Source organism: Mobula birostris, chromosome 20 (assembly GCF_030028105.1).
Source record: "Mobula birostris isolate sMobBir1 chromosome 20, sMobBir1.hap1, whole genome shotgun sequence".
NCBI classification, from domain to species: domain Eukaryota; kingdom Metazoa; phylum Chordata; class Chondrichthyes; order Myliobatiformes; family Myliobatidae; genus Mobula; species Mobula birostris.
In genome coordinates this window covers 47,262,294-47,286,008 of record NC_092389.1, presented here as the reverse complement: position 1 = coordinate 47,286,008, position 23,715 = coordinate 47,262,294, and the positions used below count along the sequence as shown (strand labels likewise).

The following is a 23,715-nucleotide window of genomic DNA, read 5'->3' as shown; positions in this document are numbered from 1 at the left end:
ATTTGTTTTATTTAGCAAGCAGCCAAACCAATGACCAGAGATCAATACGCTTCACCTAGGTACCTGTTCTTCAGCTACGATTTCCTCTGTTTATGCCTCTTCTTCCTCCCTTTGAAATGTTTATACCTCTTCGGCTAATGATTTGTTGCCCTTGAGCTGCAATTCTCCCCATCTGTGAATAAAGCTGTACTCTTCACAAAGGTTTAGGTTGTGTGATGGCAGCATCAGCTGAACTAGGAGGATCCTGGCTAGTGGATGGAATATCGGCTTCGTCTGAAGGCTGGGCAGATTCTTCCTCCTGAGGTCTTTCAATTTCTAACACAACGGCTGAACTAAGCCCTTCTTGATCTGCTCCTTCTGTCACAATGGGGGTGCTGGGAACAGACCCAGATGCAAGACACAGACACTGGAGTATAAGGAACAGGACTTGACTAGAGTAGGGACGTGACACGATTCAGGCAAGGAGCAGGGACAAGAATGCAGAGTTGGGCTAGGGAAAGCGGGACTAGGACTAGGAACCATGGACTAGGCTTGGACTCCGAGCCCGAGACTGGACAAGGACCCAGAACCTGGGTCTTGCCTCGGGCTCGGACCCCGGAACCGGGCAAGGACATGACATGGCTTGAGGCTGGGGACTTGGGTCTTGAGCTTGGCTGCGGGATCCTCGAGGCTTGGGGTCCTGGGTCATCATCACCACCTCCAGATTCAACTGTGCTGGACAGATTGCTGGTGCATGTTGCAACCATAGGAACAGACTGGGAGGCATGCTCAGTTATATCTGTTTGTGGTCCCTCACTGAAAACAGTCACTGGTGCATGAACTTGCAGCGGTGTGCTCGGTACACTGCAGCCTCCAGATTCATCTTCGTGAACAGCAGCAAGGTAAATTGGTGTTTCATACATTGCTAAACCTCCTTGTGAGGCCAATTGCCCCAGATCAGACTGACTTCAACCAGTTTGATTCCTATCTTCGGGTGGTCCAAACCTAAATTGAGGTACTCCTGCAACCTGGGGAGAATGAATGGCTTCTGCAAACCCATCTGATCGGTGGGGCACAACAAGTACTGGGCACCATTCTGTCATCTTCATCAACAAAATGTCAGGGGGACGTCACGTGATGACGTGGGATTGAGACCTGTAAATCCAGCTCTCCTGTAAAAAAGCAGCAAAGTACTGTTTAAACAAAGAAGAGTTAATAAATAGTTTTTAAGAACTACTTATAAACTAGTCAAGACTATTTTACGATATGCCTCGTAAACAGCAACAGAGGAAAACTGCGGTTTTGAAGTCCCCGCGAGATGGGAAGGAAAAAGGGCCTATTACAGCGATGGAACCTCGGGCTCAGGTTGGATCTCCTTCGGAGGAGACACATTTTATCTCTGGCGTTGAAGAACAGGGGGCAATGGCGGCAGCAGCCGTCCCTGGGAAGACGAAGCGGGAATTGCGCATGCGTAAAGAAGTAGGCAAAACCACAACATGACCAAAATCCGCGACCAATTTTAATAAATTGTTTGAGATTTCAAGGCAAAGAAAGGAATCTACAGGTGGCTGCCCAAGCTGCCAAGAATAGAAAAGGGCCATTGAAGGGAACAAAATTTTTTTCTACCCTGACATAAGTTATGAAGAGAAGGAAGAAGTTCAACCCAGTGAAAAAAGTCCTATGCGATCATGGTTATCAATTTATACTGTGCTATCCTGCAACCTTGAAGATTTTTTTGCCTGGCGGAGAAAGAAGATTTTTTGATGATTACCGGAAAGCGGAGGAGTTTGTGCCAGAATCTTTGAATATTCACCAGACACAAGAAGAAATCTAGGGGAGTGAGATGGATTAAAGATGAAGGCTGGGACAGGGAATACACTTGGTGGATTTTTAAAGGTGGAAAAATATATAAATGTATTATTAAATATGTGATAGAGGGGAAGAAATGTAAAAGTTTGAGGAATATTAGTTGGGAATAGTGACATTAAATTTCTTTTAATATATTTATAATTTTTTTTGTTACAGGGAGCTGGAAGAAATACTGACCAATCGCTACGGGATTCATGTGTGCAATCGTGGCGACAGCCATGACCCGCAAAATGGAGGGGGTTTTTTTCACTCACAACATTAGTAGGGGGGCATTTTGTTATTTTTCTTTTTATATCATATCTATCCTTTATTTCTTTTTGCCTGGATGATGGGGGGGGGGGGAACACAGCAACATGGTGAAGTTTAAAGAGATTCCCCAAGAAACTATGAGAGTTGAGGTGTTAAGTAATGTTTTAGATTGGAGTAATTTGGTTAGGAATAATGACTAACTTATTGAATTTTTTGAGTTTTAAGGTTAATGGGCTTAACGGACCGGTGAAAAGAAACAGAATTTTAACACACATTAAGAAAATGAAGGTAGATATAGCCTTCTTGCAGGAAGCACACTCAACAGAAACAGAACATCAGAAATTAAAGAGAGACTGGGTGGGAAGTGTTGTTGCAGCTTCATTTAGTTCAAAAGTGAGGGGAGTAGCAATATTGATCAATAAAACGTTACCAATTAGAATACAAAATGTAATAACTGATTCTGCGGGGAGATATATGATTATACACTGCCAACTTTTTTCCAAATTATGGACCCTCATCAATATTTATGCACCAAATGAAAATGATGCAAAATTTATACAAGAAGCTTTTTTGAATTTAGCTGACGCACATGATAAAATATTAATAGGTGGAGACTAACTTTTACCTAGACCCAGTCTTAGATAGATCAACCAAGGCTGTTACAAAATCGAAAGTAGTAAAACTAACTTTATCATCGGTAAAAGATTTAAATTTGCTTGATATATGGAGAAAAATTAACCCCAAAGAAAGAGACTATTTGTTCTATTCTAACAGACATAAAACTTACTGAAGGATAGATCTTTTTCTATTATGAATGAATATTCAAGACAGAGTGAAAAATATGGAATATAAAGTGAGAATATTGTCAGATCGCTCTCCTTAGATCCCCTCCAGTTTGCCTACCAGCCCCGACTAAGAGTTGAGGATGCCATCTTCTACCTGCTGAACCGTGTCTACGCCCACCTGGACAAGCCAGCGAGCGCTGTGAGGGTCATGTTTTTTGACTTCTCCAGTGCGTTCAACACCATCCGCCCTGCTCTGCTGGGGGAGAAGCTGACAGCGATGCAGGTGGATGCTTCCCTGGTGTCATGGATTCTTGATTACCTGACTGGCAGACCACAGTACGTGTGCTTGCAACACAGTGTGTCCGACAGAGTGATCAGCAGCACTGGGGCTCCACAGGGGACTGTCTTGTCTCCCTTTCTCTTCACCATTTACACCTCGGACTTCAACTACTGCACAGAGTCTTCTCATCTTCAGAAGTTTTCTGATTACTCTGCCATAGCTGGATGCATCAGCAAGGGAGGTGAGGCTGAGTACTGGGCTACTGTAGGAAACTTTGTCACATGGTGTCAGCAGAATTATCTGCAGCTTAATGTGAAAAAGACTACGGAGCTGGTGGTAGACCTGAGGAGAGCTAAGGTACCGGTGACCCCTGTTTCCATCCAGGGGGTCAGTGTGGACATGGTGGAGGATTAGAAATAGCTGGGGATACATATTGACAAATAAACTGGACTGGTCAAAGAACACTGTGGCTGTCTACAAGAAGGGTCAGAGCCGTCTCTATTTCCTGAGGAGACTGAGGTCCTTTAACGTCTGTCGGACGATGCTGAGGATGTTCTACAAGTCTGTGGTGGCCAGTGCTATCATGTTTGCTGTTGTGTGCTGGGGCAGCAGGCTGAGAGTAGCAGACACCAACAGAATCAACAAACTTATTCATAAGGCCAGTGATGTTGTGGGGATGGAAATGGACTCTCTCACGGTGGTGTCTGAAAAGAGGATGCTGTCTAAGTTGCATGACATCTTGGTGAATGTCTCCCATCCACCACATAATGTACTGGGTGGGCACAGGAGTACATTCAGCCAGAGACTCATTCCTTCAAGATGCAGCACAGAGCGTCATAGGAAGTCATTCCTGCCTGTGGCCATCAAACTTTTCAACTCCTCCCTTGGAGGGTTAGACACCCTGTGCCGATAGGCTGGTCCTGGACTTATTTCATAATTTACTGGCATAATTTACAGAGTACTATTTAACTATTTATGGTTCTATTACTATTTATTATTTATGGTGCAACTGTAACAAAAACCAAGTTCCCCCTGGGATCAATAAAGTATGACTATGGCTTTATTAATGACAATAATAATGACAGAAAAGGAAGAAGCAACTTATAGATGGAGATTTAATTCAATATTATTAAAATGTCAAGATTTTTGTGATTTTATGAAAAAACAGATCCAATTTTTTTTTTGGATACAAACTGTCATTCAGTTGATGATAAATTTGTATTATGGGATGCGACGAAAGCATATTTGAGGGGTCAGATAATAAGTTATACGTCTAAAATTAAGAAGGAATATATGGTAAAATTAGATCAATTGGAAAAAGAGATTACAAAATTAGAAAAAGAATCTCAAAGACATATGATAGAAGAAAAACCAAGACAACTTGTCAATAAGAAGTTACAATATAATACACGCTTCAGGCACATCGAACAGAAAAAGAAATCATGAGAACTAAGCAAAGGTATTATGAGTTAGGTGAGAGATCACACAGAATTCTTGCTTGGCAGTTGAAAACAGAACAGGCTTCCAAAACGATAAATGCAATTAGAACAAGTGCAAATAAAATTACAAAACTATAAACTTTTAGAAATTAATGAAACCTTCAAAAGTTTCTACTCTGAATTATATCAATCGGAATCACAAAACGATGTTAATGAGATAGAAAGATCTTTATCACAAATAACTCGTCCAAAATTCAATTTGGAAGAACAGAAAGGATTAGATATGCCTTTTACCTTAAAAGAGGTTGAAGAAGCTTTAGGATCACTTCAAAGTAATAAATCTCCAGGAGAGGATGGTTTTCCGCCTGAATTTTATAAAAAGTTTAAAGATTTATTAATTTCTCCTTTTATGGAGTTAATACGTCAAGTGGAAAAAATACATAAACTCCCAGAATCTTTCTCAACAGTGATTGTAATAGTATTGCAAAAAAAGGTAGAGATCCTTTCAAACCAGCATCATATAGGCCTATTTCTTTGTTGAACACGGATTATAAAATAATAGCAAAAATTTTATCTAATTGATTATCTAAATATTTATCAAAATTAATACATATGGATCAAACAGGAGTTATTAAAATAGACAATTGGCAGATAATGTAACTCGGCTACTTAGTATAATTCATTTGGCACAAAAAAGGGAGGAAATAAGTATGGTAGTAGCCTTGGATGCAGAAAAAGCACTTGATAGATTGGAATGGGATTTTTTATTTAAAGTATTAGAAAAATATGGGTTAGGAGTACCTTTTATAAACTGGATTAAAACCTTAAACACTAATCTTAACGCTAAAGTAGTGACAAATAGTCAAATTTCAACACCATTCCAGTTAAAAAGGTCAACTAGACAATGTTGACCATTATCACCTGCTTTACTTGTATTGGCAAGAGAACCATTAGCAGAACTAATTAGAATTGATTCAGATATTAAGGGTTTTAGAGTTAATCAGGAGGAATATAAGATTAATTTATTTGCTGATGATGTTTTGATTTATTTAACAAACCCACTGCATTTGTTACGTAAACTACCTTCTGGACTGGAAGAATATGGGAAAGTATCAGAGTGTAATTGGGATAAAAGTGAAATCTTACCTCTTACTCAAGGAGATTATAGAAACATAGAAAATAGGTGCAGGAGTAGGCCATTCGGCCCTTCAAGCCTGCACCGCCATTTATTATGATCATGGCTGATCATCCAACTCAGAACCCCGCTCCAGCCTTCCCTCCATACCCCCTGACCCCCGTAGCCACAAGGGCCATATCTAACTCCCTCTTAAATATAGCCAATGAACTGGCCTCAACTGTTTCCTGTGGCAGAGAATTCCACAGATTCACCACTCTCTGTGTGAAGAAGTTTTTCCTAATCTCGGTCCTAAAAGGCTTCCCCTCTATCCTCAAACTGTGGCCCCTCGTTCTGGACTTCCCCAACATCAGGAACAATCTTCCTGCATCTAGCCTGTCCAATCCCTTTTGGATCTTATACGTTTCAATCAGATCCCCCCTCAATCTTCTAAATTCCAACGAGTACAAGCCCAGTTCATCCAGTCTTTCTTCATATGAAAGTCCTGCCATCCCAGGAATCAATCTGGTGAACCTTCTTTGTACTCTCTCTATGGCAAGGATGTCTTTCCTCAGATTAGGGGACCAAAACTGCACACAATACTCCAGGTGTGGTCTCACCAAGGCCTTGTACAACTGCAGTAGTACCTCCCTGCTCCTGTACTCGAATCCTCTCGCTATAAATGCCAGCATACCATTCGCCTTTTTCACCGCCTGGTGTACCTGCATGCCCACTTTCAATGACTGGTGTATAATGACACCCAGGTCTCGTTGCACCTCCCCTTTTCCTAATCTGCCACCATTCAGATAATAATCTGTTTTCCTATTTTTGCCACCAAAGTGGATAAGTGGATAACTTCACATTTATCCACATTAAATTGCATCTGCCATGAATTTGCCCACTCACCCAACCTATCCAAGTCACCCTGCATCCTCTTAGCATCCTCCTCACAGCTAACACTGCCACCCAGCTTCGTGTCATCCGCAAACTTGGAGATGCTGCATTTAATTCCCTCATCCAAGTCATGAATATATATTGTAAACAACTGGGGTCCCAGCACTGAGCCTTGCGGTACCCCACTAGTCACCGCCTGCCATTCTGAAAAGGTCCCGTTTATTCCCACTCTTTGCTTCCTGTCTGCTAACCAATTCTCCATCCACATCAATACCTTACCCCCAATACCGTGTGCTTTAAGTTTGCACACTAATCTCCTGTGTGGGACCTTGTCAAAAGCCTTCTGAAAATCCAAATATACCACATCCACTGGTTCTCCCCTATCCACTCTACTAGTTACATCCACAAAAAATTCTATGAGATTCATCAGACATGATTTTCCTTTCACAAATCCATGCTGACGTTGTCGGATCATTTCACCGCTTTCCAAATATGCTGTTATCACATCCTTGACAACTGACTCCAGCAGTTTCCCCACCACCGACGTTAGGCTAACCGGTCTATAATTCCCCGGTTTCTCTCTCCCTCCTTTTTTAAAAAGTGGGGTTACATTAGCCACCCTCCAATCCTCAGGAACTAGTCCAGAATCTAACGAGTTTTGAAAAATTATCACTAATGCATCCACTATTTCTTGGGCTACTTCCTTAAGCACTCTGGGATGCAGACCATCTGGCCCTGGGGATTTATCTGCCTTCAATCCCTTCAATTTACCTAACACCACTTCCCTACTAACATGTATTTCGCTCAGTTCCTCCATCTCACTGGACCCTCTGTCCTTTACTAATTCTGGAAGATTATTTATGTCCTCCTTAGTGAAGACAGAACCAAAGTAATTATTCAATTGGTCTGCCATGTCCTTGCTCCCCATAATCAATTCACCTGTTTCTGTCTGCAGGGGACCTACATTTGTCTTTACCAGTCTTTTCCTTTTTACGTATCTATAAAAGCTTTTACAGTCAGTTTTATGTTCCCTGCCAGTTTTCTCTCATAATCTTTTTTCCCCTTCCTAAATAAGCCCTTTGTCCTCCTCTGCTGAACTCTGAATTTCTCCCAGTCCTCAGGTGAGCCACTTTCTCTGGCTAATTTGTATGCTTCTTCTTTGGAATTGATACTATCCCTAATTTCTCTTGTCAGCCAAGGGTGCACTACCTTCCTTGATTTATTCTTCTGCCAAACTGGGATGAACAATTGTTGTAGTTCATCCATGCAACCTTTAAATGCTTGCCATTGCATATCCACCGTCAATCCTTTAAGTGTCATTTGCCAGTCTATCTTAGCTAATTCACATCTCATACCTTCAAAGTTACCCCTCTTTAAGTTCAGAACCTTTGTTTCTGAATTAACTCTGTCACTCTCCATCTTAATGAAGAATTCCACCATATTATGGTCACTCTTACCCAAGGGGCCTCTCACGACAAGGTTGCTAATTAACCCGTCCTCATTGCTCAAAACCCAGTCCAGAATAGCCTGCTCTCTAGTTGGTTCCTCGACATGTTGGTTCAAAAAAGTCAATGTCGATTAGCTACCCAATTTAGATGGCCGATAAATGGTATAAAGTATTTAGGAATAAGACTTCATAATGATATAAAGAATTTATATAAATTGAATTATTTACCACTATTGAAAAAAATTCAAGAAGATGGATGATATTATCAATAACATTAGTGGGTAGAGTCAATGCTGCAAAAATGAATATATTTCCTAGATCATAGTATTTATTTCAAACACTACCAATACAACTGCCACAGAATTTTTTCAAGAGTTAAATAAATGTGTGAGGAAATTTCTTTGGAAAGGTAAGATGTCCAAGAAATAGTGGATGCATTAGTGATAATTTTTCAAAACTCGTTAGATTCTGGACTAGTTCCTGAGGATTAGAGGGTGGCTAATGTAACCCCACTTTTTAAAAAAAGGAGGGAGAGAGAAACCAGGGAATTATAGGCCGGTTAGCCTAACGTCGGTGGTGGGGAAACTGCTGGAGTCAGTTATCAAAGATGTGATAACATCACATTTGGAAAGCGGTGAAATCATCGGACAAAGTCAGCATGGATTTGTGCAGGGAAAATCATGTCTGACAAATCTCATAGAATTTTTTGTGGATGTAACTAGTAGAGTGGATAGGGGAGAACCAGTGGATGTGGTATATTTGGATTTTCAAAAGGCTTTTGACAAGGTCCCACACAGGAGATTAGTGTGCAAACTTAAAGCACATGGTATTGGGGGTAAGGTATTGATGTGGATGGAGAATTGGTTAGCAGACAGGAAGCAAAGAGTGGGAATAAACGGGACCTTTTCAGAATGGCAGGCGGTGACTAGTGGGGTACCGCAAGGCTCAGTGCTGGGACCCCAGTTGTTTACAATATATATTCATGACTTGGATGAGGGAATTAAATGCAGCATCTCAAGTTTGCGGATGACACGAAGCTGGGTGGCAGTGTTAGCTGTGAGGAGGATGCTAAGAGGATGCAGAGTGACTTGGATAGGTTGGGTGAGTGGGCAAATTCATGGCAGATGCAATTTAATGTGGATAAATGTGAAGTTATCCACTTTGGTAGCAAAAATAGGAAAACAGATTATTATCTGAATGGTGGCCGATTAGGAAAAGGGGAGGTGCAACGAGACCTGGGTGTCATTATACACCAGTCATTGAAAGTGGGCATGCAGGTACAGCAGGCGGTGAAAAAGGCGAATGGTATGCTGGCATTTATAGCGAGAGGATTTGAGTACAGGAGCAGGGAGGTACTATTGCAGTTGTACAAGGCCTTGGTGAGACCACACCTGGAGTATTGTGTGCAGTTTTGGTCCCCTAATCTAAGGAATGACATCCTTGCCATAGAGGGAGTACAAAGAAGGTTCACCAGATTGATTCCTGGGATGGCAGGACTTTCATATGAAGAAAGACTGGATGAACTGGGCTTGTACTCGTTGGAATTTAGAAGATTGAGGGGGGATCTGATTGAAACGTATAAAATCCTAAAGGGATTGGACAGGCTAGATGCAGGAAGATTGTTCCCGATGTTGGGGAAGTCCAGAACAAGGGGTCACAGTTTGAGGATAAAGGGGAAGCCTTTTAGGACCGAGATTAAGAAAAACTTCTTCACTCAGAGAGTGGTGAATCTGTGGAATTCCCTGCCACAGGAAGCAGTTGAGGCCAGTACATTGGCTATATTTAAGAGGGAGTTAGATATGGCCCTTGTGGCTACGGGGATCAGGGGGTATGGAGGGAAGGCTGGGGCGGGGTTTTGAGTTGGATGATCAGCCATGATCATAATAAATGGCGGTGCAGGCTCGAAGGGCCGAATGGCCTACTCCTGCACCTATTTTCTATGTTTCTATGTCAAGAATATCATTGGAAAAATTGACATGGAAATTTGAGTTAGGAGGGTTACAACTTCCAAATTTTAAGAATTATTACAAAGCAAATCAACTTAGATTTATTGCATCTTTCTTTGACGAACAAAAACCGGCATGGATTAGAATAGAATTAGATAAGATAGGAGAAAATATACCCGAAGATTTTATATAGAAATGGGAATCTAAATGGCTACGGGAAAAGAAAAAATCTCCTATATTAAAACATTTGATTGATCTATGGAATACGATAAATGTTGATGATGAAATGAAGAAATCTTTACCAGCAAGAAGACCTTTGATCCAAAACGGACTTATTCCTTTTACAATGGATAATCAACTTTTATATAATTGGTACCAAAAAAGGCATTAGATGTATTGGAGACTGTTATGAAGGAGGTATATTGATGTCATTTGAACAATTAAAGAATAAATATAAAATATCAAATAACACGCTCTTTTGTTATCTTCAATTAACATAGAAACATAGAAAATAGGTGCAGGAGTAGGCCATTCGGCCCTTCAAGCCTGCACCGCCATTTATTATGATCATGGCTGATCATCCAACTCAGAACCCCGCCCCAGCCTTCCCTCCATAGCCCCGATCCCCGTAGCCACAAGGGCCATATCTAACTCCCTCTTAAATATAGCCAATGAACTGGCCTCAACTGTTTCCTGTGGCAGAGAATTCCACAGATTCACCACTCTCTGTGTGAAGAAGTTTTTCCTAATCTCGGTCCTAAAAGGCTTCCCCTCTATCCTCAAACTGTGGCCCCTCGTTCTGGACTTCCCCAACATCAGGAACAATCTTCCTGCATCTAGCCTGTCCAATCCCTTTAGGATCTTATACGTTTCAATCAGATCCCCCCTCAATCTTCTAAATTCCAACGAGTACAAGCCCAGTTCATCCAGTCTTTCTTCATATGAAAGTCCTGCCATCCCAGGAATCAATCTGGTGAACCTTCTTTGTACTCTCTCTATGGCAAGGATGTCATTCCTCAGATTAGGGGACCAAAACTGCACACAATACTCCAGGTGTGGTCTCACCAAGGCCTTGTACAACTGCAGTAGTACCTCCCTGCTCCTGTACTCGAATCCTCTCGCTATAAATGCCAGCAAACCATTCGCCTTTTTCACCGCCTGCTGTACCTGCATGCCCACTTTCAATGACTGGTGTATAATGACACCCAGGTCTCGTTGCACCTCCCCTTTTCCTAATCTGCCACCATTCAGATAATAATCTGTTTTCCTATTTTTGCCACCAAAGTGGATAAGTGGATAACTTCACATTTATCCACATTAAATTGCATCTGCCATGAATTTGCCCACTCACCCAACCTATCCAAGTCACCCTGCATCCTCTTAGCATCCTCCTCACAGCTAACACTGCCACCCAGCTTCGTGTCATCCGCAAACTTGGAGATGCTGCATTTAATTCCCTCATCCAAGTCATTAATATATATTGTAAACAACTGGGGTCCCAGCACTGAGCCTTGCGGTACCCTACTAGTCACCGCCTGCCATTCTGAAAAGGTCCCGTTTATTCCCACTCTTTGCTTCCTGTCTGCTAACCAATTCTCCATCCACATCAATACCTTACCCCCAATACCATGTGCTTTAAGTTTGCACACTAATCTCCTGTGTGGGACCTTGTCAAAAGCCTTTTGACAATCCAAATATACCACATCCACTGGTTCTCCCCTATCCACTCTACTAGTTACATCCACAAAAAATTCTATGAGATTCGTCAGACACGATTTTCCCTTCACAAATCCATGCTGACTTTGTCCGATGATTTCACCGCTTTCCAAATGTGATGTTATCACATCTTTGATAACTGACTCCAGCAGTTTCCCCACCACCGACGTTAGGCTAACCGGTCTATAATTCCCCGGTTTCTCTCTCCCTCCTTTTTTAAAAAGTGGGGTTACATTAGCCACCCTCCAATCCTCAGGAACCAGTCCAGAATCTAACGAGTTTTGAAAAATTATCACTAATGCATCTACTATTTCTTGGGCTACTTCCTTAAGCACTCTGGGATGCAGACCATCTGGCCCTGGGGATTTATCTGCCTTCAATCCTTTCAATTTACCTAACACCACTTCCCTACTAACATGTATGTCGCTCAGTTCCTCCATCTCACTGGACCCTCTGTCCCCTACTATTTCTGGAAGATTATTTATGTCCTCCTTAGTGCAGACAGAACCAAAGTAATTATTCAATTGGTCTGCCATGTCCTTGCTCCCCATAATCAATTCACCTGTTTCTGTCTTTAGGGGACCTACATTTGTCTTTACCAGTCTTTTCCTTTTCACGTATCTATAAAAGCTTTTACAGTCAGTTTTATGTTCCCTGCCAGTTTTCTCTCATAATCTTTTTTCCCCTCCCTAAATAAGCCCTTTGTCCTCCTCTGCTGAACTCTGAACTTCTCCCAGTCCTCAGGTGAGCCACTTTCTCTGGTTAATTTGTATGCTTCTTCTTTGGAATTGATACTATCCCTAATTTCTCTTGTCAGCCACGGGTGCACTACCTTCCTTGATTTATTCTTTTGCCAAACTGGGATGAACAATTGTTGTAGTTCATCCATGCAACCTTTAAATGCTTGCCATTGCATATCCAGCGTCAATCCTTTAAGTGTCATTTGCCAGTCTATCTTAGCTAATTCACGTCTCATACCTTCAAAGTTACCCCTCTTTAAGTTCAGAACCTTTGTTTCTGAATTAACGATGTCACTCTCCATCTTAATGAAGAATTCCACCATATTATGGTCACTCTTACCCAAGGGGCCTCTCACGACAAAATTGCGAATTAACCCTTCCTCATTGCTCAAAACCCAGTCCAGAATAACCTGCTCTCTAGTTGGTTCCTCGACATGTTGGTTCAAAAAACCATCCCGCATACATTCCAAGAAATCCTCTTCCTCAGCACCTTTACCAATTTGGTTCACCCAATCTACATGTAGATTGAAGTCACCCATTATAACTGCTGTTCCTTTATTGCACACATTTCTAATTTCCTGTTTCATACCATCTCCGACCTCACTACTACTGTTAGGTGGCCTGTACACAACTCCCACCAGCGTCTTCTGCCCCTTAGGGTTACGCAGCTCTACCCATATCGATTCCACATCTTCCCGGCTTATGTCCTTCCTTTCTATTGCGTTAATCTCTTCTTTAACCAGCAACGCCACCCCACCTCTCCTTCCTTCATGTCTATCCCTCCTGAATATTGAATATCCTTGAACGTTGAGCTCCCATCCTTGGTCACCCTGGAGCCATGTCTCTGTGATCCCAACTATATCATAATCATTAATAGCAATCTGCACTTTCAATTCATCCACCTTATTACGAATGCTCCTTGCATTGACACACAAAGCCTTCAGGCGCTCTTTTACAACTCTCTTAGACCTTATACAATTATGTTGAAAAGTGGCCCTTTTTAATGCTTGCCCTGGATTTGTCGGCCTGCCACTTTTACTTTTCTCCTTAGTACTTTTTGCTTCTACCCTCACTTTACACCCCTCTGTCTCTCTGCACTTGTTCCCATCCCCCTGTTGTGAACTAACCTCCTCACGCCTTGCCTCTTTAATTTGATTCCCACCCCCCAACCATTCTAGTTTAAAGTCACCTCAGTAGCCCTCGCTAATCTCCCTGCCAGGATATTGGTCCCCCTAGGAGTCAAGTGTAACCCGTCCTTTTTGTACAGGTCACGCCTGTGCCAAAAGAGATCCCAATGATCCAAAAACTTGAATCCCTGCCCCCTGCTCCAATCCCTCAGCCACGCATTTATCCGCCACCTCATCGCATTCCTACTCTCACTGTCGCGTGGCACAGGCAGTAATCCCGAGATTACTACCTTTGCAGTCCTTTTTCTCAACTCCCTTCCTAGCTCCCTATATTCTCCTTTCAGGACCTCATCCCTTTTCCTACCTATGTCATTGGTACCTATATGTACCACGACCTCTGGCTCCTCACCCTCCCACTTCAGGATATCTTGGACACGATCAGAAGTATCCCGGACCCTGGCACCAGGGAGGCAAACTACCATCCGGGTCTCTGGACTGCATCCACAGAATCGCCTAACTGACCCCCTTACTATCGAGTCCCCTATTACTACTGTCCTCCTCTTCCTTTCCCTACCCTTCTGAGCTACAGGGCCGGACTCTGTGCCGGAGGCACGGCCACTGTCGCTTCCCCCGGGTAAGATGTCCCCCCCAACAGTACTCAAACAGGAGTACCTGTTGTTAAGGGGCACAGCCACCGGGGTACTCCCTATTACCTGACTCTTCCCCTTCCCCCTCCTAACCGTGACCCACTTGTCTGCCTCCCGTGGCCCCGGCGTGACCACCTGCCTGCAACTCCTCTCTATCAACTCCTCACTCTCCCTGACCAGACGAAGGTCATCCAGCTGCAGCTCCAGTTCCGTAACGCGGTCCCTTAGGAGCTGCATCTCGATGCACTTGGTGCAGATGTAGACGTCCGGGAGGCTTGGAGACTCCAGAGTCTCCCACATCCGACACCGAGAACAGCAAACTGCCCTCACACTCATACTGCCCCTCTCCTCAAATAACAACAGAAAATGAATGCCAAACCTTCCTCGCCTCGCCCGGTTCCGCCTAAGCCCGTTGTGCCGAAGCCCTTAAGTCTTCACTCTGCTCCCTGCTCACTCCGCCGTCTGCAAACTACGCTGCCCGCTCTATGAGGCTCTGTTCCTTTTAAATCTGCCGCGCTGCACTGCCCGACGTCACACGCCTGCGCAGTCCCGCCTCTCACAACGCCGTTGGAGAAAAAAAAAAATAATGAAAATTTCAAAAATGTCTTTCTCGGCACTCCCACTCAGACTCTCAGACTCCTTCTTCGAATCAAACCCGAAGCAGGATTTCTGCCCTTTTAGATCTGCCGCGCTGCACTGCCCGACGTCTCTTAATTAAGGGCTTATTTAAGAGACCAACTGGGTCAAATAATGTTTTTGCCGAAACCTAATGAAATTGAAATTTTAATTCAAAAAGGAAAAATTTTAAAAATTATTTCTTTTATGTATAATCTGATTCAAAAACAGACACTTAAACAAGGAATTCACAAGTCAAGACAAAAGTGGGAAATGGATTTGAGTATTAATATTGATGAAACAAATTGGTCAAGACTGTCTTGACAGTATGACAAATACAATAAATGTTCGACTCAGATTAGTAGAATATAATTTTTTACACCAATTATATATTATACGGCAAAGAATAAATAGATTAACTTCAAACTTACCTGATCAATGTTCTCGGTGTAATCAAGAAATTGGTACTTTTTTTACATTCTACTTGGTCCTGTTCCAATATTCAACCTTTTTGGATAAATTTAAGAGATTTATTGGAACAAATTACTGGAACTCAACTTCCACATGACCCGATATTATTTTTATTAGGTGACATTGAAGGGATAAAATTGAAACTTAAATAGAATAAATACCAGAAAGAATTTATAAAAATTGCACTGGCAGTAGCCAAGAAGGCTATAGCAGTTACTTGGAAATCGGATTCGTATTTAAGTATGGATCGTTGGAATAATGATATTTTTAGCTGTATTCCACTTGAAAAAATTACTTATAATTTAAGAGATAAATATGATACATTTTTGAATATTTGGCGTCTTTTTTTTTTTACGAAAGATAGGTTGGCATATCTAGGTGCTCCAATGATAAAGATGTTGGGCCTTTGGGGAAAGTAACAAATAAATATATTAAATTTATTTTGAATCCCATGGAGCATGTGGAGACCTTTCAATATCCAGTCAGTCTTTCTTTCTTTCTTTTTTTTTCTTTTTCTTTTCTTTCTTTTAGGTAGGGGTATATATCGGGGGGGAAGGGTTAAGGGAGGGGGAGAGCGTAGATATTATTATTTCATGTAATCATGTTTGAAAACTCAATAAAAATTATATATAAAAAATGTTGCTGCACACCTCCAATGCCTGGAGTAAGCTGAATTCCCCCTCGACTTGATGAAGGTCGCCTCGCTGGTGGAAATCTCTGCGCAGGTGGTCCCAGTTCTGGGGCTGGAGGTTGTATTGTAAGTCTTGGTGGAAGAGGATGTGCTGGTCTCCTTGGTGAGCATCGAGCTCGTGAAGCTGGTCTTTCAGCAACTGCCTGTTGCTGTCTTGGAGTTTCTGGTGTGCAGGATTCCGTGGTGGTGACACAACCTTCACCTCCAGAATTATCCTCTGAAACTTGAGAACTTTCTTTTTTAGCTTGTTCATCTGTACTAGGATCTGTCCCATCAGCAGCCTCAACATTGCCATCATCATAATTATCTTCTCCCTCAGGACTACCCTCATTACTATCTACACCATCACCATCCTCAATACCAGTATCATCATCATTGTCCTCTTCATTGTCTGGATCTTCATCACTCTCAATAATAATGTATTCAGTTGGTGTTTGAGAACTTTGTGAATACTGAGTACTTAGCTGATGTTCTAATGGTTGAGGGTCTAAATCCAAAGGGTGAGATGCCTCTTCATTATCTTCCATTAGTTGACAGGTGGGTATTCTTCAATAACCACCTGGGTGATAGAGTCCTGTGAATCCGGGTTCTCAGATTGGATCTGCATTTCGTCGTCTGCATCTGTGTTTTCTTCCATCTCCTGTACATGCTCTTCTGATCGCTGGGTGAGTTTCAATTTCTTTGACTGATGTTCTGAAGACTCATCCTGACCATGAGCTGTATTATCAGCACTGGTCTCTTCGTCATCTTCACGTTGACGTTTAGGCATAGGAGTGGAGCCTGAAACTGTTCAAATACAGCAGTGGAAGTGGATGGTCGTTCCATTGGGGAGTTCTGCACAACATCATAAGGTATGAGATGTGAATTAGCTAAGATAGACTGGCAAATGACACTTAAAGGGTTGACGGTGGATATGCAATGGCAAGCATTTAAAGATCGCATGAATGAACTACAACAATTGTTCATCCCAGTTTGGCAAAAGAATAAATCAAGGAAGGTAGTGCACCCGTGGCTGACAAGGGAAATTAGGGATAGTATCAATTCCAAAGAAGAAGCATACAAATTAGCCAGAAAAAGTGGCTCACCTGAGGACTGGGAGAAGTTCAGAGCTCAGCAGAGGAGGACAAAGGGCTTAATTAGGAAGGGGAAAAAAGATTATGAGAGAAAACTGGCAGGGAACATAAAAACGGACTGTAAAAGCTTTTATAGATATGTGAAAAGAAAAAGATTGGTTAAGACAAATGTAGGTCCCCTACAGACAGAAACAGGTGAATTGATTTTGGGGAGCAAGGACATGGCAGACCAATTGAATAATTACTTTGGTTCTGTCTTCACTAAGGAGGACATAAATAATCTTCCAGAAATAGTAGGGGACAGAGGGTCCAGTGAGATGGAGGAACTGAGCGAAATACATGTTAGTAGGGAAGTGGTGTTAGGTAAATTGAAGGGATTAAAGGCAGATAAATCCCCAGGGCCAGATGGTCTGCATCCCAGAGTGCTTAAGGAAGTAGCCCAAGAAATAGTAGATGCATTAGTGATAATTTTTCAAAACTCTTTAGATTCTGGACTAGTTCCTGAGGATTGGAGGGTGGCTAATGTAACCCCACTTTTTAAAAAAAGAGGGAGAGAGAAACCGGGGAATTATAGACCGGTTAGCCTAACATCGGTGGTGGGGAAAATGCTAGTCAGTTATCAAAGATGTGATAACAGCACATTTGGAAAGCGGTGAAATCATCGGACAAAGTCAGCATGGATTTGTGAAAGGAAAATCATGTCTGACGAATCTCATAGAATTTTTTGAGGATGTAACTAGTAGAGTGGATAGGGGAGAACCAGTGGATGTGGTATATTTGGATTTTCAGAAGGCTTTTGACAAGGTCCCACACAGGACATTAGTGTGCAAACTTAAAGCACATGGTATTCGGGGTAAGGTATTGATGGGGATAGAGAATTGGTTGGCAGACAGGAAGCAAAGAGTGGGAATAAACGGGACCTTTTCAGAATGGCAGGCAGTGACTAGTGGGGTACTGTAAGGCTCAGTGCTGGGACCCCAGTTGTTTACAAAAAAATTAATGACTTGGATGAGGGGATTAAATGCAGCATCTCCAAGTTTGCGGATGACACGAAGCTGGGTGGCGGTGTTGGCTGTGAGGAGGATGCTCAGAGGATGCAGGGTTACTTGGATAGGTTGGGTGAGTGGGCAAATTCATGGCAGATGCAATTTAATGTGGATAAATGTGAAGTTATCCACTTTGGTGGCAAAAACAGGAAAACAGATTATTATCCGAATGGTGGCCGATTAGGAAAAGGGGAGGTGCAACGAGACCTGGGTGTCATTATACGCCAGTCATTGAAAGTGGGCAGGCAGGTACAGCAGGCGGTGAAAAAGGCGAATGGTATGCTGGCATTTATAGCGAGAGGATTCGAGTACAGGAGCAGGGAGATACTACTGCAGTTGTACAAGGCCTTGGTGAGACCACACCTGGAGTATTGTGTGCAGTTTTGGTCCCCTAATCTGAGGAAAGACATCCTTGCCATAGAGGGAGTACAAAGAAAGTTCACCAGATTGATTCCTGGGATGGCAGGACTTTCATATGATGAAAGACTGGATGAACTAGGCTTATACTCATTGGAATTTAGAAGATTGAGGGGGGATCTGATTGAAACATATAAAATCCTAAAGGAATTGGACAGGCTAGATGCAGGAAGATTGTTCCCGATGTTGGGGAAGTCCAGGACGAGGTGTCACAGTTTGAGCAGAAAGGGGAAGCCTTTTAGGACCGAGATGAGGAAAAACTTCTTCACACAGCGAGTGGTGAACCTGTGGAATTCTCAGCCACAGAAAACAGTTGAGGCCAGTTCATTGGCTATATTTAAGAGGGAGTTAGATATGGCCCTTGTGGCTAAAGGGATCAGCGGGTATGGAGAGACGGCTGGTACAGAGTTCTGAGTTGGGTGATCAGCCATGATCAATACTGAATGGTGGTGCAGGCTCGAAGGGCTGAATGGCCTACTCCTGCACCTATTTTCTCTGTTTCTATGTATCAGAAGGGTAGGGAAAGGAAGAGGAGGGCAGTAGTAATAGGGGACTCGATAGTAAGGGGGTCAGAAAGGCAATTCTGTGGATGCAGTCCGGAGACCCGGATGGTAATTTGCCTCCCTGGTGCCAGGGTCCAGGATATTTCTGATCGCGTCCAAGATATTCTGAAGTGGGAGGGAGAGGAGCCAGAGATCGTGGTACATATAGGTACCAATGATATAGGTAGGAAAAGGGGAGAGGTCCTGAAAGGAGAATATAGGGAGTTGAGAAAAAGGTCCACAAAGATAGTAATCTCGGGATTACTGCCTGTGCCATGCGACAGTGAGAGTAGGAATGCAATGAGGTGGAGGATAAATGCGTGGCTGAGGGATTGGAGCAGGGGGCAGGGATTCAAGTTTTTGGATCATTGGGACCTCTTTTGGCGCAGGTGTGACCTGTACAAAAAGGACGGGTTACACTTGAATCCTAGGGGGACCAATATCCTGGCGGGGAGATTTGCGAGGGCTACTGAGGTGACTTCAAACTAGAATGGTTGGGGGGTGGGAATCAAATTAAAGAGACTAGGAGAGAGGAGGTTAGTTCACAACGGGAGGATGGGAACAAGTGCAGAGAGACAGAGGGGTGTAAAATGAGGGTAGAAGCAAAAAGTAGTAAGGTGAAAAGTAAAAGTGGCAGGCCAGCAAATCCAGGGCAAAAATCAAAAAGGGCCACTTTTCAACATAATTGTATAAGGGCTAAGAGTGTTGTAAAAGCGAGCCTGAAGGCTTTATGTGTCAATGCAAGGAGCATTCGTAAAAGGTGGATGAATTAAAAGTGCAGATTGTTATTAATGAATATGATATACTTGGGATTCCCTTTTCCTACCTATGTCATTGGTATCTTCACCCTCCCACTTCAGGATATCTTGGACGCGATCAGAAATATCCCGGACCCTGGCACCTTCCAGGTCGGAGGAGGCACGGCAGGTGAAGGAGCGAGTGCGGGGATTGGCTGAGAAGGAGCGGCTGATTTAAAATTATCAGCTAATATAAGCAAGTCTCGCTCTAGGGGAGCAGCTTTGTCGAGGGAGGTGCCTTGCGAGAAAAGTGCGAGTCTTTGGCTCAGGAGTCTTCGGCGAGGAGGCTGAGAGTGGAGACAACGCCACAGTTGGAGAGGGTGAGAAGTGGAGAAGAGATGACCGCTAGGCTGATTCAGTGGGCTGTGTGCATGATGTGGGAGGTCAGGGACACTGACGGCGCCTCTGGATCCTACACCTGCGGAAAATGTGTCCAGATTCAGCTTCTGAAGGACCGTGTTGCAGCACTGGAGAGGCAACTGGATGATGTTAGGTTAATCCGGGAGAACGAGAGTTTTCTGGACAGGACCTACAGTGAGGTCGTTACACCCAGGATACAGGAAGGGAGAAGGAGGACGACGATGAACAAGGAAAGGATGCTTGAAGTACAGGAGACCCCGGGGGATGTGTGTCTCGTAAACAGGTTCTCCCTCTTGGAAGCTGTCGGGACAGAAGACAGTGCCAGTCTGAGAGGCGGACGGATCTGCGAGTCAACAATTGGCGCTGAGGCAAAGTCGAGGAGACCGGCGTCAGACAGAGCCGTGGTCGTAGGGGACTCCATAGTGAGAGGTACAGAAAGGGGTTTCTATGGCAACAGGCGAGATTTAAGGATGGTGTGTTGCCTCCCTGGTGCTGGGATCCAGGATGTCACGGACCGATTGCAGGGAATCCTCAAGAATGAAGGTGAACATCCGGAAGTGGTGGTGTATGTCAGCACAAATGATGTGGGGAAGAAGAGGAAAGACGTTCTACAGCGCGACTTCAGAGAACTCGGAAGAAGGCTGAAAAGCAGGACTTCCAGGGTGGTTATCTCCGGTTTGCTTCCAGATCCCTGTGCTGGAGTGGTCAAGGACAGGGAGATAATGGATCTGAATGTGTGGCTGAGGAACTGGTGCAGGAAGCAAGGATTTACATTCTTGGACCACTGGGGTATGTTTCGGGGTGACGGGTTGCACCTTAATAAGCGGGGCACCAGCATTCTGGCAGGCAGCTTTGCCTCTGCAACACGGGTGTGTTTAAACTAAGTAGTGCGGGGAGGGGACAATCTGGAAACATAAGGATGGAGATAAAGGGAAAGTGAGAATAAGAAAAGTTAAGAAAGACAGCAGAATCAACAGAGCAGAAAGATCAAGAAGGGATAGTACAGTATGGCCAAGTGAAATAGGAATTGATATGGGAGGTGAGGGGAGTAATGAATTAAAAGTATTGTATATGAATGCACGGAGTATAAGAAATAAAGTGGATGAGCTTGAGGCTCAGTTGGAAATTGGTAATTATGATGTTGTGGGAATAACAGAGACATGGCTGCAAGTGGACAGGGCCTGGGAAATGAATATTTAAGAGTATACATCCTATCGAAAGGACAGACTGATGGGCAGAGGGGGTGGGGTGGTTCTTTTGGTGAGGAATGATATTCAGTCCCTTGCGAGGGGGGACATAGAATCAGGAGACATAGAGTCAGTATGGATAGAACTGAGAAATTCTAAGGGTAGAAAGACCCTAATGGGAGTTATCTAGTCTGGATGTAGGGTGCAAGTTGAATCAAGAGTTAAAATTGGCATGTCGCAAAGGTAATGCTACAGTTGTTATGGGGGACTTCAACATGCAGGTAGACTGGAGGAATCAGGTTGGTACTGGACCCCAAGAAAGGGAGTTTGTGGAGTCCCTCCGAGATGGATTCTTAGAACAGCTTGTACTGGAGCCTACCAGGGAGAACACAATTCTAGATTTAGTGTTGTGCAATGAACCGGATTTGATCAGGGACCTCGAGGTAAAGGAGCCATTAGGAGGTAGTGACCATAATATGATAAGTTTTAATCTACAATTTGAGAGGGAGAAGGGAAACTTGGAAGGGTCAGTATTGCAGTTGAACAAAGAGAACTATGGTGCTATGAGGGAGGAGCTGGCCAAAGTTCAATGGAACAATACCCTAGCAGGGATGACAGTGGAACAGCAATGGCAAGTGTTTCTGGGAATAATGTGGAAGGAGCAGGATCAGTTCATTCCAAAGAGGAAGAAAGATCCTAAGGGAAGTAAGGGGAGGCCGTGGCTGACAAGGGAAGTAATGGACAGTATAAAAATAAAAGAGAAGAAGTATAACATAGCAAAGACGAGTGGGAAGCCGGAGGATTGGGAAACTTTTAAAGAGCAACAGAAGATAACTAAAAAGGGAATACGTGGAGAAAAAATAAGGTACAAAGGTAAACTAGCCAAGAATATGAAGGAGGATAGTAAAAGCTTCTTTAGGTATGTGAAAAGGAAAAAAAATAGTTAAGACCAAAATTGGGCCCTTGAAGACGGAAGCCGGTGAATTTATTATGGGGAACAAGGAAATGGCAGACGAGTTGAACAGGTACTTTGGATCTGTCTTCACTAGGGAAGACACAAACAATCTCCCAGATGGAATAGTGGCCAAAGGACCTAGGGTAATGGATGAATTGAAGGAAATTTATATTAGGCAGGAAATGGTGTTGGATAGGCTGTTGGGTCTGAAGGCTGATAAGTCCCCGGGACCTGATGCTCTGCATCCCGGGGTACTTAAGGAGGTGGCCTTAGAAATCGTGGACGCATTGGTAATCATTTTCCAATGTTCTATAGATTCAGGATCAGTTCCTGTGGATTGGAGGGTGGCTATGTTGTTCCCTCTCTTCAAGAAGGGAGGAAGAGAGAAAACAGGGAATTATAGACCGGTCAGCCTGACGTCGGTGGTGGGAAAGATGCTGGAGTCAATTATAAAAGATGAAATTACAACACATCTGGAGAGTAGTAACAGGATTGGTCTGAGTCAGCATGGATTTACGAAGGGAAATCGCGCTTGACTAATCTTCCGGAATTTTTTGAGGATGTAAGTATGAAAAATGGACAAGGGAGAGCCAGTGGATGTTGTGTATCTAGACTTTCTGTAAGCCTTTGATAAGGTCCCACATAGGAGATTAGTGGCAAAATTAGGGCACATGATATTGGGGGCAGAGTACTGACATGGATTGAAAATTGGCTGGCTGACAGAAAACAAAGAGTAGCGATTAACGGGTCCCTTTCGGAATGGCAGGCGGTGACCAGTGGGGTACCGCAGGGTCAGTGCTGGGACCGCAGCTGTTTACAATATATATTAATGATTTAGATGAGGGAATTAAAAGTAACATTAGCAAATTTTGCTGATGATACAAAGGTGGGTGGCAGTGTTAAATGGGAGGAGGATGTTTTGAGAATGCAGGGTGACTTGGGACAGGCTGGGTGAGTGGGCAGATGCATGGTAGATGCAGTTTAATGTGGATAAATGTGAGGTTATTCCACTTTGGTGATAAGAACGGGAAGGCAGATTATTATCCACATGGAGTCAAGTTAGGAAAAGGGGAAGCACGAGATCTAGGTGTTCTTGTACATCAGTCACTGAAACAAGCATGCAAGTACAGCAGGCAGTGAAGAAAGCTAATGCATGCTGGCCTTCATAACAAGGGGAATTGAGTATAAGAGCAAAGAGGTCTTCTGCAGCTGTACAGGGCCCTGGTGAGACCACACCTGGGAGTACTGTGTGCAGTTTTGGTCTCCAAATTTGAGGAAGGACATTCTTGCTATTGAGGGAGTGCAGCGTAGGTTCACAAGGTTAATTCC

The 23,715-nt window shown here is 43.4% G+C and overlaps 1 long non-coding RNA gene across 1 annotated transcript in view; it reads right to left on the bottom strand.

Annotated features, from left to right (window-relative positions):
• Positions 1-41: 41 nt before the first annotated feature.
• The window catches only part of LOC140212697 (uncharacterized), a 25,360-nt gene continuing 1,686 nt past the window's right edge, over positions 42-23,715 (bottom strand). The window contains exons 2-5 of the long non-coding RNA XR_011889781.1: positions 15,969-16,843; positions 15,279-15,354; positions 4,896-4,966; positions 42-1,151 (exon numbers count right to left, since the gene is read on the bottom strand). This is a non-coding gene — a long non-coding RNA (uncharacterized lncRNA). The remainder of the gene's footprint in view (positions 1,152-4,895; positions 4,967-15,278; positions 15,355-15,968; positions 16,844-23,715) is intronic.